At 32.4% G+C, this 18,728-nt stretch overlaps 1 protein-coding gene across 10 annotated transcripts in view; it reads left to right on the plus strand.

Moving 5' to 3' along the window:
- The window catches only part of LOC142334065 (uncharacterized), a 191,664-nt gene that overhangs the window by 39,245 nt on the left and 133,691 nt on the right, over nucleotides 1-18,728 (plus strand). For 7 of the 10 annotated variants that reach the window (XM_075381801.1, XM_075381751.1, XM_075381808.1 and 4 more), the window contains exon 2: nucleotides 7,474-7,529. The exons of 1 other annotated variant lie outside the window; for it this stretch is intronic. The gene's annotated coding sequence lies outside the window, so the exon portion shown is untranslated. Of the gene's footprint in view, nucleotides 1-7,473; nucleotides 7,539-18,728 lie in introns of all 10 variants that reach the window. 2 more of the 10 variants (XM_075381769.1, XM_075381742.1) reach the window with 1 other exon arrangement.

An 18,728-nucleotide genomic window follows, 5' to 3' on the forward strand; every position in this document is an offset into this window, starting at 1 on the left:
GGCCGAACTTTACCACTCGCGCCACGGAGGCCGGAGAGGTGTTACGTGTTACTCGTAGTGGCTGAGTATCACCTACATCTCAATGGGCTTGGGGTGCTGATAATCGGTAATATAAGCACATTAAATTGCATAAATATTACGTTACATTTAATATTGTATTACATCGGAAAATTAGAGAAAGAGAAGTAATTTCTCTCCTAGGTTTCTTAATAAGTATGGCACGGAAGACGTTGCATTCTTAGAAACGATTATGCTATTTTCAGTAATGACAGTTTTTTTATGTTAGTATTGTTTTTCGGAACAACAAATGTTGGTCACGGCATCTATCATATTTCTTTCTTTTGCCTCTGGAACCATCGGTGGTTCCAGAGGCTAAAGAGGATGAATGAGGATGATATGTATGAATGTAAATGAAGTGTAGTCTTGTACAGTTTCTATCACATTTAACAAGTTCTGAATTTTCGAAGGAAATTAAACGGAAACTGACAAAAATAATAAAACGATTTGTTTTCGAAGAAAGAAACCGTGTACAGAATCAGTTTTTTAAATTGCCATCGGTGTTGTTGTTGGCATAAAGTCATCAGTGACGTTACTGCAGATCTTCTTTTAATAATGTAAGCTAGTGTAATGTATTTTTAAAATATATTATCTATTAGTTGTGTGCTAATACGTATGTTGCAGTCTACTTTTCAGTGACTGACTTTCGATATTAATGTTAGCACTTAAAGGTATTTACAACTTTTGGTTTTTTTGAGATGCATTTCCACTTAACAGGAAAACGAAGATTAAAAAAAGCTGTATAAAACACATAATATATACAAGGCTGCCACTACATACCAAAACATAATCCTTTGCTGATTATTTTACTTAAATCTTATATAAATATCTCGAAACCATACGTTTTATATTTAATCCCTACCTGCTGTTTAAAATCTTCCAGCTTTTATACTGTCAAGTAAATGCATTATGTTAATAATAATTAAAAATATTTACGTTTAACTAACCCGCGAAAAATGAAATGCATAAGTATACGGGAAGAAATGTACGTCACTGCAGTGTTGATTGTTAAACCTTTTTTATTCCGTTTTTGTATATTTGTTGAACTTAATAAATCAATACATCAAAAATGGACGTTTTATGTGCGCTTGTGTGTAGTTTTTAATAATAGTTGCTGTAAATAAAAATTACCTTTTTTCTTTTAAGAAGACATTGATAATTTATTAGAATTCTTTTTATTACAAACTTTTTTAATTTCTAAAACATGGTCGGTCCTCTAGTTTTAGCATAAATAATAATAATTTTTTTTATTTTTTGTAACAGAAAAATTTGATTGTTCATATTTTTTGAAATTATAATAATTTAGAAATCTTAAAATTTAATTCATCTTTGAAATTTCTACATTATCTCTTGCTTTTAGAGAAGAAACCTGGTAAACGTTACAGTTTATCAAGAGTGTGTCGGGAGGATATAAAATAGGTGTCATTCAATTTATTTGAATGGCCTCAGAAGCTCTTATTATAATAATCAAATTTATTAATTTTATCTTCGGAGGATCACTCACTTTATTAAGGGTTTGAAAAGTGAAAACAACAGATCTTCAATAGTTTCTTAAATTAACAGTAACAAAAAACAGTGCATTATGGTAAAAGTAAGCCACGTAGGAAATGAGGGAAAGGAGCAGGAAATGGGCAAACGAAGGGGGAGTTAGCTGTCTGTACGAAATTATTGAGCACGCACTTAAACAAGTGTGATAAAGGATAAGTAAGGTTCTGTAATTTCTAGTGATTTTTTTACTTTGGATAGAAAATACTTGGCTTCAAATGTTAATTTTATTATCACCTTCATTCTGTCACCGATCAGTTTTCAGATTGAATTGACTAAAAATCGGATATTATTTTGGAAGTACAAAATGTTTCCCTGAGTGTGAAAGGACAAAGGTATGTAAAAGAGTGAGCTAAAAAATTCCCTTTAATTGCATTTCAAAAACCGGCCAAACGTGTAATATTTTAAATCATTAAATATAAACATTTTTCACCGTATATGCAGATTTCCACATTCGTTGTAATTATTTAACCTGCTAATAATAAAATTTATTGACTGATTCGTTTAATACTCTTGACATCTCCAGATGTTTGGAAGTCAGCTGTATCTATGCAGGGAATATACTTCAGTTTTTTACGTTCATGGATCACTAGAATAGGCTGTGGTATCATTATTGCAAACAATTTTGTACTGTTAAATAAACAGTAACCTCTTTTCTTTATTTCAGAATGTCGACTATGCTTGATGCGTGTACCGTGGAATTACTGCCGGTTGTGATAAAATCTTTGTATTCTAAAGGTGTAAAACAAGCCAAACATAACTCGAAGTTCTTAAAACAGAATGGTAAAAAGTGAATTAACAGTGCAAATTTGTATAAGTGAATTGAACAGTTTAAATCGAGTAAAAAATCGTCTCTAATTTTCATCATATTGGAAGTTTTGATTGACGCTTTGCAAATCGCATGATCTTATTTGCCTATGATCTCTAATACACATTTGTACGAACATTCAACCTCTCGTTTTTACTCGTCCTGCTTTTAAATAACTTTGTTTAGCGATTAGTGATGCTCTTTTAGATCGCTAATCATTTTTTATGATGCTTGGATAATTCATTTTGACTTGGAGTATGAATTAGAAACATCCGAGTTTTCCCGCCTGGGAAAAATTCAAAACCTACGCGTCAGCCGGTATAGCATCTGCTATCTGTGTTTTAGGACTGTAAATAACTAGTTTATTGCGATTATTTGGAAGAACAAAGTACAGTCAACAGAGAGCTATTGAGTATTATCTCTGAAAATTGTAATTCTTGTGCATGATTAAGCCCGCCCCCCATACCACGAGCAAAAGACACGGGAAGCTACTCAAAAGTCGGTTCGGGAAGTGTTGTCACATCCACCTTACTGTCCCGATCTCGCACCATCAAAGTTTTATTTTTTTTGGTTCTCTTATAGTTTTACGTGGCTTCAAGGGTCCAGCATCAATGAACAGGTCAAGAATACAGTAAAAGGATGGCTCAGATACCGAAGCGAACAATTTTTTTATTTCTGTTATTATGTTCTGTGCATTATGTTAATTATAATTAAAAATATTTACGTTTAACTAACCCGCGAAAAATGAAATGCATAAGTATACGGGAAGAAATGTACGTCACTGCAGTGTTGATTGTTAAACTGTTATACCTTTTTTATTCCGTTTTTGTATATTTGTTGAACTTAATAAATCAATACATCAAAAATGGACGTTTATGTGCGCTTGTGTGTAGTTTTTAATAATAGTTGCTGTAAATAAAAATTACCTTTTTTCTTTTAAGAAGACATTGATAATTTATTAGAATTCTTTTTATTACAAACTTTTTTAATTTCTAAAACATGGTCGGTCCTCTACTTTTAGCATAAATAATAATAATTTTTTTTATTTTTTGTAACAGAAAAATTTGATTGTTCATATTTTTTGAAATTATAATAATTTAGAAATCTTTAAATTTAATTCATCTTTGAAATTTCTACATTATCTCTTGCTTTTAGAGAAGAAACCTGGTAAACGTTACAGTTTATCAAGAGTGTGTCGGGAGGATATAAAATTGGTGTCATTCAATTTATTTGAATGGCCTCAGAAGCTCTTATTATAATAATCAAATTTATTAATTTTATCTTCGGAGGATCACTCACTTTATTAAGGGTTTGAAAAGTGAAAACAACAGATCTTCAATAGTTTCTTAAATTAACAGTAACAAAAAACAGTGCATTATGGTAAAAGTAAGCCACGTAGGAAATGAGGGAAAGGAGTAGGAAATGGGCAAACGAAGGGGGAGTTAGCTGTCTGTACGAAATTATTGAGCACGCACTTAAACAAGTGTGATAAAGGATAAGTAAGGTTCTGTAATTTCTAGTGATTTTCTAGTGATTTTTGAAGCCAAATACTTGGCTTCAAATGTTAATTTTATTATCACCTTCATTCTGTCACCGATCAGTTTTCAGATTGAATTGACTAAAAATCGGATATTATTTTGGAAGTACAAAATGTTTCCCTGAGTGTGAAAGGACAAAGGTATGTAAAAGAGTGAGCTAAAAAATTCCCTTTAATTGCATTTCAAAAACCGGCCAAACGTGTAATATTTTAAATCCAATTTATCTTATTAAAGAGTAATGCTAATTGCAGTAAGCCAGTTACTTTGCGTATAAAGATCAAACTTATCAGTCTAGAAAAAGGTAGCCGCTAAGGCCTTCTTATTTGATAATAAAATATCTTCTTCTTGTAGGGTTCCTATTGTACACCAAAAGTTCAGCAGAGTCCTGAACAACTCATTCAACGTATTTTGAATTCAGTTGGCAGGAGATGCTACTTTCGAAAATTTGTCTTAGTCCTTGATAACCCAGCTCTTAACAGAATTAGCGTCCACCGTACAGATGGGAGATCATGATATTCGCAGGTCTCCCAGCTTCTCTTTCCTTTTATTTATTCGATTTAGCTTCTAAGGGGCTTAGACGTTTGCGATCGTGGAAGAAAACTATTCGTTAATTGGAGACCGGTAAAAATGGCCAATAAATAGGGTCTACTTATTTTGTGTAAGCCAGTACAATTTTCTGTATGTGATTATTTTAAAAAAAATTCTAACGGCTTTTATAGTCTTTTCTTTTCCCTACGACGTCTCTCTCTCTCTCCCCCTATATATATATATATATATATATATATATATATATACACACACACACCATACACACCCACACACACACCCAAAGGGTATTTCTAAACCTTTAATAATTAAAAAAAAAAATAATAACTTACAGAAGTGTCTGATACAAAACATTGAGTACAGTATATGTTCAAGTTTCATTTACAGATGTTCAATATGGCTACCTTTTGTACCGCGGCAGATATCTCATCTGTAATTAATTTCTTGCCAAATCCTATGAAGCATGTCTTGATCTACGATGGCAACTGTTCATGTTATCCGGCGTGCAGGGTCTTGATCTTCCGCGGGAAGGCTGTTCCTGAGGGCTACATGGCAGTGTTAGGTGTCTGTCTTCTTAATCTTCGACTAGGGCGGAATTTTCTGATGTGAATGTCTTTCGAGGCATTTGTTTCAGTGGTATCTCACGAGGCCTTTCGTGAGACTAATGACTGATACTGTGAAATGTGATCAGTTTGAGAACAAGAAGATGTCCTCCGATTAAGCCACTCATGGCTAGGATCGGAGTGGGTGGTGTGGCGACCAGACACGACACGAGGCGGGTGTTCTTCTCCCTCGGGGGAGAATTGAGATGTTCATGTTATCCGGTGCCGCAGCTCTCAACATTAACTAGAAGTGGAGGAACAAACACTGTCTTTAATGTAACCCCTTAAAGAGAAGTCCATTGGCATTAAATCTTGGTGGCCAGGAAATTGTTTCACCACGTCCAATCAAAATTGGCACTTTACTATTGAAACACGTGACAACTGCACGATAATAATGTGGTGGCGCGCCATCTTGCTGGAAAATGAATTCTGTGCCCATAACCTGCTGTAATTGTGGTATTAGATAATTTTCAATCATGTCCAGGTACGATATGATAGTTACAGTTGACTATGCACAAAAGAAAGGACCGTAAATTTGTGACAGCTGACAACACAAAAACATCCTTACATTAAGTCGATTCACTTTATCGTTGGTGTGGAAGGTTGCTGTATCACTGAACACAATTTTATTAAGATAATTATCTTCAGTCTAAATTTTGTTTAACTGTCCAGACAAAACTCAGTTCGTTTTTCTTATCACCTTCATTCAAAACTTGTGTCAGTTGTAATCTGTAGGATTTAAATACAGTCGATTACGCCAATACCTTCCATACCGTAAACCTTTTAGGAATATTCAGTTCTAAGCTGACGCGTCCCGCTAATTTATTTACCTGGATTACGAATGAATTTCTGCCGCAGTGTTCAATTGCCGCTTCAGAAACTGAAGACCCTGACTTGGCGTCCTATGTGATACACAAGCTGTTTCAATAAAACGATTGTACCGTGTAATAACAGACTGTCTTTGAGGTGGTAGATTGCGATATTTATTCATGAATTTCCTCTGAACGATAGTAGGCAATTTGGTTTCATAAAACCATAAATATAACGCTGAGCACATTGTGCACCGGTATATGAAGCTACAATGGCTGACGGAATCACTCATTCGTGCGTGCGAACGTTGAGAACTAATGCTAGGCGGACCTAATGTTCCTAAACTAGAACTAATGTTAGGCGGAATGAAACTTGAAAATATACTGTATTCATTGATGTATCAAACAATTCTGTAAGTTACTTACTATTTCATTTGTAAAGGTTACTTTTGTATAACTAAAGTAGAAATACTCTATATCGGATAGCGATTTGTGTAACATAAGGAAACTCAAGTTAAGTTGTGTTTTTTTTCTTCTATTATTTAAAATCAATTACCATTTCTCAAATTACAATAATTGTATATAATTGCATGTTATTAATGTGATTAATTTTCCTTAAAGGTAGTTTTGCTTGATGTCTTTGATCAGCAATCTTTAACTACTTCACGGTTTTGAAATGGTAGATGAAAGAAGTCTTCCATAATATTTTCCGCCTAAGTCTTGATTTCTTCCTCTGCTTTAATTCAGAATCCACCCTTCCATTTGTTTTCATCTTAGTTCCTTCGAGAGCGTAGTGTAGTTACGAAATGTTCAATTGACAACTGGAATTCAGATCTCTGAAACAGAATTGCATAATATATATTTTTAAGTCGTGGAACTTAGCTGAGGTGTCTTCATTTGGTAAACAATTTGGTCGGGACGGAATTGACTTCATCACGAATAAAAATTTTTATATTGAGACTAAATTGGTTGAAAGTAATTATGAGCAAAATAATAAAACGGCAGCTCGCATCAGTTGTTAACTGTTACTCTATTGTAACGTGACCCGTGCTATAGCAGCATTCCATTTCCTATCATATCAAACTTTTACACAACTGCTTATATACTATTTTTTTTTAGTGTGTATACACGCGCGCGATTGTGTTCGTATGCATACTCCCAGTGAAAACGAGCCGACTTAAGAATTTCCTGCTTGCCCGTTTTTCCTATTTCACATGATGATACATCTATCTGTACGTGTGCTTGACAACCTCTTGTGCAATAGCGCATTTACCTTGATGAAGAAGGATACTGGAAACCATTTTGTTGCAGTTTTTGTAGTAGATGTGGTGTAGGACGCTTGTTGATCTTGTATCTGTTGACTCGTGTTTCAAATTAATCAGGTCATCTAAAACTAGTTAACAATTCTGGCACCCGGCAGACAGCAGTTGTAAATTTATAACAGAGCTATCAGCATTATATTTAAATAATTTTGAACTTGATCTGAAGTAAATTATGGGTGCAAAATAATTTTTATAAAATTAGTTACTATATGGTCTTTAATCAAGTTGTAATAATTTTTTTTTCAGTTGCTTGGGACAAAAGAAAACTCATTTGGTCTTGCATGTTGTAACTTCAATTTAATGTAAGTTTGGTGAGTGGTATTTTATATATTTACGCAGTTTAATTTGTACAGTATCTTGCATGTTAGTAAATAATAATAATAAAATTATAATCAATTTATAGCATTATGTACTAAAATCTCGTCAGATTATAATAAAAGGATAATATATTATTTATTGTGAAATTAAAATTGCACTTAGGAGAGGAAAAATTAGCCTGTGTATGTCAGTCATTATTAACTGTGTAAAATAGCTTTATCAAAACGACGTATGCACCGACACCATCTGATGCGATGGTTATTCATTCAACCTTTTATGGATTTAGAACGTTTTGCATTAACATGTATTTATATCTCTTAAAAATTTGATTCCTTTTTTTTTAAATTTAACGAAAATATTTAAAGGTAAAATTTTATGAGTTCATTTTTATAAACCACGTAGAGAAGTAAACATAGAGAGATTTAAATGGAATTTTTAACCTTCTCTGTATTTAAGTTACAAAAATTAGTAAATAATGTGTAAAAGGATGAACATGAAAATCAAAAAAAAAATTAATTTATGTAATTTAACATTTTTAAGTCTTTGTATATCGGTTATAAAATAAATTGTTAATTTTTATCGGAACTATGCCTACATTTATATAATTGTATGACTTCTTTACTGGTTTCTTCATTAGTCTCTTTCACACCATTAAATATTTCTGTTTTCTATTTCCGAATTTTCATTCCCTTACTAACCTTGAATGCCTTGCTTTTTAAATGTTCGACGAATCTAATCCGTTACTGGAACCAAAACGTTTAGCGAATTGAGATAAGATTAATTATAAACAAATAAGAACAGTGTTTCTTCTCATTGTGGTCCTTGCAAATCATTTCGATCGGGTTGAGTACACAATAGTCGGGTGGAAAACGTAAGATAGAGTGATCTGCAGCTTTCTGGAATGGGTTCACATTGTGGCGAGGTAGACTGGCGTTGCTAACTCACCGGTTGGTCTAGTGGTGAACTCGTCATCAAAAATCAGCTGATTTCGAAGTAAAGAGTTTTATGGTTCAAATCCTAGTAAGAAAATTGCTTTTTTTCGGATTTGAGTACTATATCGTGGATACCGGTGATTGGGTTTCAATTAACCATACAACTCAGGAATGGTCGACCTGAGATGTGTGGTACTGTATAAGATTACACTTCATTTTCATTCATACATATCACTCTCATTCAGAAGTACTTCCTATGAAGTAATACCTTACTTTGGTTGCGAAGGATAAATTAGAAAAAAGAGAGATTGGCGTTTCTACGAAAAATATTGATCGGTGGTACTTCTTTTGATAGGCTGACAAATTGTAATAGTAATGTTTTTAATCATTTGTACCTTGTCAGTCCTCGTAATCGAAGACGTTTGAACATGTGGCGATATTCTACGTACATTGTCAAACATAACCTCGCATTTACTACGATCCACTGGAATTCATGCTTGGAGATTGCAGGAGTTGAATAGTAGCCATTTTTTAAATAGATTTACGTTCATGGCTTCAAGATAGTTTTATAAATTTAACAAAGTGTTTGTAAATATTTTATTTTTTATTTATTTATAGAAAAAGTGTGCCTTCCTTTTCTGGCACGAAAATGTTTAGGAGAGGTTCAGTTTCATTAAATATAAACATTTTTCACCGTATATGCAGATTTCCACATTCGTTGTAATTATTTAACCTGCTAATAATAAAATTTATTGACTGATTCGTTTAATACTCTTGACATCTCCAGATGTTTGGAAGTCAGCTGTATCTATGCAGGGAATATACTTCAGTTTTTTACGTTCATGGATCACTAGAATAGGCTGTGGTATCATTATTGCAAACAATTTTGTACTGTTAAATAAACAGTAACCTCTTTTCTTTATTTTAGAATATCGACTATGCTTGATGCGTGTACCGTGGAAGTACTGCCGGTTGTGATAAAATCTTTATATTCTAAAGGTGTAAAACAAGCCAAACATAACTCGAAGTTCTTAAAACAGAATGGTAAAAAGTGAATTAAAAGTGCAAATTTGTATAAGTGGATTGAACAGTTTAAATCGAGTAAAAATCGTCTCTAATTTTCATCATATTGGAAGTTTTGATTGACGCTTTGCAAATCGCATGATCTTATTTGCCTATGATCTCTAATACACATTTGTACGAACATTCACCCTCTCGTTTTTACTCGTCCTGTTTTTAAATAACTTTGTTTAGCGATTAGTGATGCTCTTTTAGATCGCTAATCATTTTTTATGATGCTTGGATAATTCATTTTGACTTGGAGTATGAATTAGAAACATCCGAGTTTTCCCGCCTGGGAAAAATTCAAAATCTACGCGTCAGCCGGTATAGCATCTGCTATCTGTGTTTTAGGACTGTAAATACCTAGTTTATTGTGATTATTTGGAAGAACAAAATACAGTCAACAGAGAGCTCTTGAGTATTATCTCTGAAAATTGTAATTCTTGTGTATGATTAAGCCCGCCCCCATACCACGAGCAAAAGACACGGGAAGCTACTCAAAAGTCGGTTCGGGAAGTGTTGTCACATCCACCTTACAGTCCCGATCTCGCACCATCAAAGTTTTATTTTTTTTGGTTCTCTTAGAGTTTTACGTGGCTTCAAGGGTCCAGCATCAATGAACAGGTCAAGAATACAGTAAAAGGATGGCTCAGATACCGAAGCGAACAATTTTTTTATTTCTGGAATAAAAACGCTCACAGAAATATGGGACAGGTGCCTAAATGTAGCCGTGGATTAACTTGAAAAATAACGATAGTTTCATCGTCATTGTTGAAAATAGTAATTTTTCTACAGTTATTTGTCTCTAATTATTGAACAACCCTGTTTCGTCAATGTTGCCGAAGAGGATGATATTATAATATAATTATTTTTAAAAAAAAATTAGGTGTTGCAAGTTGGCAACTACATCTAAATCTTACGTAAATTACTTCTTACTGTGTTGTGGAAGAGAACGTAATGGTAAAACAATTTCAAACGCTAACCTACGTTTTTCTGAGTGGATATTTAAAAAATTTATTTCAATTTTTTTAAGTTTCTCTAATGTCGTAATTTGTGTCTGTTATGCATAAAGCGATTAAGTATTAATGTTATTATCTTCTTTGATTATCTTTTTTTCTGTGGCACACGGTGACAAATTACATTTACGTTAAATTTATCTTACACGATCAAGGAATCTATCTTTAATTTTATGAATGGTGTACAAGTTTATTCACGGTGTTTGTTGTAGTAATAAACAAGGAAGGGTTTATACTAAATTTTTTTCATGTTCGATGTAAAATGGAATGTTATAAAACGAAGAGTTCGGGGAGAAGGGCTGAGAACAGCAATATATCGATAATAATCGGTTTTAAAATATCTTTGCTCGTTTCGGTATATCTTCTGGCCGTCGCCCAAACGAGATGAGCGGCCGTTTATCGCTACAGACAAGCCCAAACATCGGTGGTCGGTTATCCATCTGATCCTTGCGGTGGCAGTGGGTGGAATTCCGATACTGAATTTTGTCAGTGGAAGGCAGGAAGGGATGAGAAGGGGTAAGATTGTCCTTGACGCTGAGATGGTGTCGGGGAAAGGGTATTCGAGCAGGAGGGGGATGCCGTTTATCGTGCGAGACGTTGTCGCAATCCGCGATGACGTCTAGGTATGACGTCGTCCTCCGCCTGATCGCTGTCGGTTCGCTTCCTCTTCCTCTCGTATATTTTCTTTCTCTATCTGACTGGCCGCATTTATCTTACTGCGGCCTTTTTTTCATAGATAAAAGATACGTAAATAAAACCGGTTACGCTATGGAAATATGTATGCGTGCGTTTGAAAAGCGATCGGTAGATTAATTGTAACTCTGTATTTGGTGTTTACTAATATATAAATATATATTTAAATTTATGTAACCTACCATTTAAACACTAAGCCTATGCATATTTATTACCGCTGTGATAAGATTTTATATGTTTTTTTATATTTTTTATTTGACTGATATAAATTAGTTCGAGTTCACACGCAGTGATGGGTTAGAAAAGTTACTTATAATTACCTGTGAGTTTGTTTCGCGAACGCAATATACTTTAAATAAGTAATTTTGCTTTCTACTCTGTTTTGACGATCTTGAGGATTAAACCTTATCAAATACCCTTCAAAGTTACTCCGATTTGGAAGACATATTTGATGGAAAAATTTGAAAATATAATTAATATAATGAATTAATATAATTGGCTGCTGCTGGGAAGACTAGTTAGATTCTTACCTGCAAGTTCACAAAATTTAGAAAATTGACTATTGTTATAATGTCAAAAGCGCGAAGAAAGATGCACAGAAAAGATTTACATATACATTTTTTTATTATTTTAACTTCAAAATTTGTATTTCTTGTATATTTAATTATGTAAAGTACATTAAATAATATACGAAGTATAACTGTGAACACATGTTATAAACATGTACACGTCAGGAAGCTCTTTTACTGTATTATTGATTCTAAGTAAACTTTCTACTTTTTTTGAAGATACCTTTGAATAGTTTAAATATTGCAAAAAATATTTTAATCGGGTTCGATATTGAATTGAGTGAGCAACATTTAAGATCTGCGTTAAATATTACTCAAAAAGTGAAAGCTGTGAATATTTATTTGTAATTTTCATAGACTAATAATTACAATAAACCGTGACAAATTAGTGGAGAAAAGTCAAATTCGAATCTTTCGTGTTCGTTATAAAAGTAAATACTTGAATAAGTTCTGCGAAATTAGTGTTCATATTTTACATCATGAATGATATTTACAGCATGTTGAAATGACAGTGAACCTGTGTTCATTATTAAACGTTGGTCCTGCGCCAGTTTTTGCGAAATTTTTGCCAAGCAGTGACTGGATGTATATGTTCTGTTGTCAGGTGGGTGAATCTGTAATAAATGAGACAACCGTTAATTATGTGAAATGGATAAAGGCTAAAAATCGACGAGAGATCCTTTGATAATGTCAGCCGAAGTTCGTTAAGGCCAAAGCCCTTCGTTATTGTTATTTATTAGTTGTAATCTGTCGTGATTTGAAGGATGCAGCCACAGTTCGTAGAAATTTCAATGTTATAAACTTTTGGTGTTAATCCGTTCATGGTTGTTCGTTTATAGAAGTTAAAATCGTTTCCCTTAATAGATGGTTTTTTGAAAGTGTTTGGTAATTGTCTTGGTCAAGTCTTTTGTTAATAAACATGAAGCGTGTTCGGAGTGCATTTCTGCTAACAATACTTTGATTTACCTATAGAAAGGATTCATGTTGACATTTAAACCGGTTGCTGTTGTTTTTTTAAATTCTTGGGATATTATGAAGAGCACATTTAGTTTGTGTCTGTTGTAGTTAAATCTACAAACACATAGCTAAATCCGAGCTCCATTCGCACAAGCACGTGAAAGAACATCGTGGTAACAAATCTTGATTCTTGGTTGCAAGAACTTTCATTTTTTCGAGTTTGACCAGTACGGTTTGCAACACTCTTCTACAGTGATACTGTAATTGTGTGTAAGCTTAATCTATAAAGTGACTGACTGTACAGTTTATATTTTTGGAATTTTTTTCGTATAATAAAACAATTCCGGTATTATTTTGGAGCTATTGATAGACTTACAATAAAATACTACATAAAAAGAGTTGATGTAAAATACATCATCACGGAAAAGACAAAGAATTCTGTTGATTGTGGACTGTACCTTAATAAACATCGAAGCCACTGAAGAATAACAAATTAACTGAACAGTACCCGATAAAAAATTTAACTGAATTAAGTATACTAATTTGTTTTATTCCACTATTCGTATGTGGTAAAAATTAAAAAACGGAATTCCATAAAAAAACAACCAGAAAAAGTATGGATTACTTTTAAAACAGTTACGCAAGTTTCTTCATTGCTAGATAGATTCTACGAAGCGACTCCTTCTTTAACAGATCACTCTCACCAATGAAACAACTGAAAATCATGCACAGTTAATTGGATATTTTCCGAAGTTAAGAAGTATTTCTTACTGATATGCCGCCTGGTCGTATGATTTTTTGATGGAATTAAATGTTAACTTTCTGCTTAAAAAATGAGGATTAGTACAGATTTTTCTATTTAGAGATTTCATTCTATGAAAGGGAAATGAAATAAAAAATTGGTTCCCAAAAAAAAAAATTAAAAAAATTAGGTTTTAGAGATTTATATATTCGTATAATATTGTGGATATTCTGTATATCTGAAACGCAACAAGTCTTTACTTTCGGCTAGCAAAATATTTTTCTGTTATTTGGCAAGGTAAAATGAAACCTTAGTAAAATTACTGAAATCTAAATTAAGGAGAAGTCTTGGTGGTTTTATATGTATTTTGATCTGAAAAATCGAATAGATAAGACTCAAAATGGCATCTTTAATAGTTTTCGAGAAAATCTTTGCAAGAAAGTAAAATTTTAAAAACACAGTTTAGGTTGCCATAAATTAACTTCGTTAAAAATGAACATTTCTTACAAAATTTGTGGAGAAGTAATTCTGAAAAAAAATAACCTAGAAATTTAACTTTAATTCAAAACAGTACAGACTAAAATGTGGGAAAAAAAGATTAGATTTTAACAGAACAAAAATGTGGCTGCCATTTTGGAGAATTGTAACATTCTCTCGATGAGTGTCTTTACATGTCCAAGTACACTATGCCCGATTAATCTAGCGTGGAAAAAATGGCCCAAAAATTGGAGTATGCGTGATACCACACCAAACATTCACTTTCAGACAGTTGTCTGAATTTCATCAATTCGTGTGGACTTTTTTTTTGGAACTACGTAAAAGACATCGTATACTAAGAAAAATTCTATCAATTGGCCACCTGCGCCAAAAACTACTTGCAGTTTTGAAAGCGATTCTTGCAGATATCGTCGCAAAAATGTGGAACGAGGTTGAGTATCGGTTTGTCGTCTGCAGGGCTGTAAAGAGTGCTCATATTGATGTAATAACTAAAAAACCTTAAAACTTCGTACTTTCATGTAATTCTAAGTGTAAAAATTAAATTTAATATTAAATACGGGAGTTCTTTTTCGGACGCCTGGTATACTGATCTAATTTTACATACTGAGTATAGTATGTTGTCTTAAAAATATTCCACTAAATATGTGAAACAGTCCCCTTCCAAAAGTTCTTTTTTCTTGAATTCAACACAGCATACCTTTCATTAGACTCTGCTTATCTCAATCTTTCTCGAATGATTTCATGTATATTTTCATTTAATTTTTGTAAAAAGGCGTTATGTTCATTCAGTCAAGATGTTGTATCTACTAATGGTGCTGTATCTGTATTCTTTTGGTTTGATGGATTTTTCTTGTGACTACTAGAAATTTTGCAGGCTTCAAGCAAGCTTGAGTTATGTAACTTTCGTCTGTTGGTTTGTAAAGAAATACCTTTTTAGCATCAAATAGTTTAACACAAGATTTTTATTTCCTTTAAAATCAGGAGACGAATAAATCGATCGTTGCTCGAATTTTGTTTTCATTCTTTGTCCTCCCGCTGTGTTTAACATTTAGTGATTCATTCTTGTTGACTTTAGGCAGTGGACAATAATACAAGTCTCTACTATTTCTAATACCTCTATCTTTTTACCTAACAGTGATGTAGTTTCTTTTTCCTGCGCCATGAATAACTTTCAAAAGTAATTTCGATAAAAATACATTCTTAAGAAATTACTGTAGAAAACTTTTACCAGAAACAGATGTATTGAAATTAATGAAGCTTTTTGCCTCAAAAATCGGCCTAACAGTTTTTGCACAATAATTTTGCAATATATATTTTTTAAAAATGCGATTCTTCTAAATTGTGTAGAGCCTGAAATAAGTTTCTAGATACTTGAAAATTTAATCACTCATAAAAGAGTACCCAAACTTTCAAGTGCACTTTGAAAATTTTAAATCGGTTAATTAGGAGAGCCTAGGACATTTTTCAAATATACTTGCAATATTAACAAACAGAATAATTTTTTTTTAAATCGATGTCTTGTAAGTTTAAAGTTTCAAATATCGTACTGGCAAACGCAAATTATTGCTAAATATCGGTTTATTAATTTATCAATAATAATTTTTCCAAAATTTGCACAATGGCGGTCAACTCTGATCGGTTATATCTCCGGAGATAATTAACGAATCAAAACTTTTTTTTTAAGAAGCGTCTTTTCCCGTACTTTTAAGCTTTTTTTAAACTATTTAGTTACAATTTGTGAAGATATTACATTTGTTTAAAAGCAAAAAAATTGCAACTATATTTTAAAAATTCTCTAGGCTCTCCTAATTAACCGATTTAAATTTTTCAAAATGCATTTAAAAGTTTGGTTGCTGTTTTACTTGTAATGCATTTTCAAGAATCTAGAGACTTTATTTCAGGCTCTACACAATTTTTTTTTTAATTTGGATTGCGGAATTATTGTGCAAAATCTGTCTGACCGATTTTGTTGAAATTTGGCGCGTTACTTTATCAAATCAAACAGTTCTTCAGAGGAAAAATCTGAAGGTCTGTGTTGAAAAAAAAAAGTACACGAATTTTTTTTTTCATTTTTCGACAGTTATTGCTATTTTTGTAACAATAATAACGTATTTTTGGATTTGCAACCGATGATATTGTAAGATTTAATAACAAAACTTTTCTCTTTCTCTCGATCTTTTCTCTAAAATGAACATTTATAAGAGTCATTTAGGGAAACAGGAGAAAAAATGGATATTTTTGGGATTTTTTACATTTTAATAAAAATTTAAGCACACCTTTTTCAACTGGGGTATAACGAAGTAATCATTTCTGATGATATTACGGAGGCATTAAAGCAAAAATTAGCGATCGTATAGAAAAAGTCTAAATATGCTCATTTTAAAACTGATACTGCCTAGACTACATTAGAAAGAAATCATTTTAAATACACTATCATAAGACTGCGGCGGAGAGGAGAGTACTTTTAACATGACACAGTGTCGTATTTTTCATAGATTACATTGTAGAAGTTGCTCGTTTGATAATTAATATTCTATTGCAAGGGTTACTGACCATTGCCCTCTCTGGCGAGAAGTATCTAATCATATCTTTACTTATGAATATTTTCACACACGATTTACTAATGATCGTTTTACGTTATTATTTATGTTTTTAAAAGTCATCGTATCTAAACAAATGTTAAAGTATGTATATTTTTTTTTTTAATTTCAAATTTTATAATGCACCATCTTCGACTGAAATAGCTGTTATCATAAAATGTAGCCAGTAACAAAACCGAGTGATCGAGAAACGCCCAAATTTGGTGAGAACTATGATAATAGATTTGTTTTAGTTACTAAGGGCTTAAACTCGAATAAGGTTAAAATGCAGCAGAGAACGGGTACTTAACTTTCAATTATCTTCAGTTTTTCGATAACACTGATAAACATAAACGTTGTTTCCTAACATGTGATACAAGATTTTATTTAATCTGTTTTTTTGATGCTGAAAACGAATATAAACTCAAAATCTTTCTATCACCCACCATTTTTGAAAAAATTAAATTTTAATTGAAAATTTTTTTTCATTTTTCAACATATAATTAGTATTTTAAGCTCCTATATTGTATTTTTTTAGCTCACTTTTTATTGTTTAACTTTGTTAACATAATTTGTAAGCTATAAATAAACAATACTAGACAAAGAATTAAATCATATCATGGTCACATATTATGACATCATATCTAATACTGACGAGTGACCCTTCATGGAGAAGATTAATCATGTCTGTTCAGGTCAAAACATGTAGCTGAAAACACAGCTGTGTTGTTTGTATTAAGCACTGGATTTAGGAATGGATTAATTTTCTTCATTCTTATTGCTGTCTTAAGTTTGTTAGCAGTGCAGTGTCATAGTGCTTCGAAATTTTATAAATAATGTGGATGCCTTTTTTTTATGTATGCGGTGAAATTACCATAAAATCAAATAGAAAAAAAACATTATACCTTTAATTAAAAACGCATATCATTTGTACTTTCAAAGTAAATTGGTGATCAAGATAAGACGTGGATTCCTCATATAGTATGCACCAATTGTTTTGTATATTAAGAGGATGGCTGAAAGGTATACGGAAGGCTTTGCCATTTGGTGTATCTATGGTTTGGCGTGGACCAAAGGATCATGTAACTGATTGTTATTTTTGTTTAACAAGTATGTCTAGAATTTCTAAAAAAATCTAAAAATACTGTAAAGTATCCATCATTGTAATTTTCAATCAGGCCTGTACCTCACAGTGAAATAATTCTAGTTCCTGAGCCACCTGTGAATGTACGTTTCGAAAGCAGCGATGAAGAATCGGCAGTACTGAAGAAGACAACAATGATTTTGATTTTAAATTATGTTCCAGTAAACCACATCTTATATCACAAGGTGAATTAAATGACTTGGTTAGAGATTTAAATTTATCAGAAAATCAAACTGAACTGTTAGGATCAAGACTGCAAGGTTGAAATTTACTTCACAAAAATACAAAAATTTCGGACTTTCGAAGCCGACGAAAAAAACTTTTTCAGTAGTTTATTGATGAAAATAATTTGGTTTGTTGCACAAATATTGATGAGTTTATGTTACACTTAGGACAAGTTCATAAACCTGAGGACTAGCGCCTTTTCATAGAGTCGTCCAAATATAGTTTAAAAGTGGTTCTATTACATAACGGTAACAAATATCCTTCGATACCAATCGCTGATGGTATTAATTTGAAAGACATACGATGTGATGAAAGAAGTTCTTGAAAAAATTAATAAATAAAAAAATAGCTGGAACATATGTGGTGATTTGAGAGTTGCAGCTATTTTGTTAAGCATGCAGTTAGGCTGTACTAAGTAAATGTGTTTTCTTTGCGAATGGAATAGCCGAGCTAGGGATAAACATTATATTACAAACATTACAAACTCCAAATGGTTAACTCCCATATGGGTAACTCCAAATGGGAAAAATATAATATAATATTATTCATGAGCCCTTAGTTGAACCAAAAAAATATTTTTACCCCCTCTCTATATCAAGCTAGAACTAATGAAAAATTTGTAAAAGCAATGCAGAAGGATAGTGCCGGATTTTTGTACATCAGACAGAAACTTCCGAATGTAAGAGAAGGAAAAATTAAAGAAGGAATATTTGTTGGTCCTCGAATAAGAGAGTCGGTCAAAGATGATGTATTTAATTCAGTGTTA

Source organism: Lycorma delicatula, chromosome 1 (genome assembly GCF_047948215.1).
Source record: "Lycorma delicatula isolate Av1 chromosome 1, ASM4794821v1, whole genome shotgun sequence".
NCBI lineage: Eukaryota > Metazoa > Arthropoda > Insecta > Hemiptera > Fulgoridae > Lycorma > Lycorma delicatula.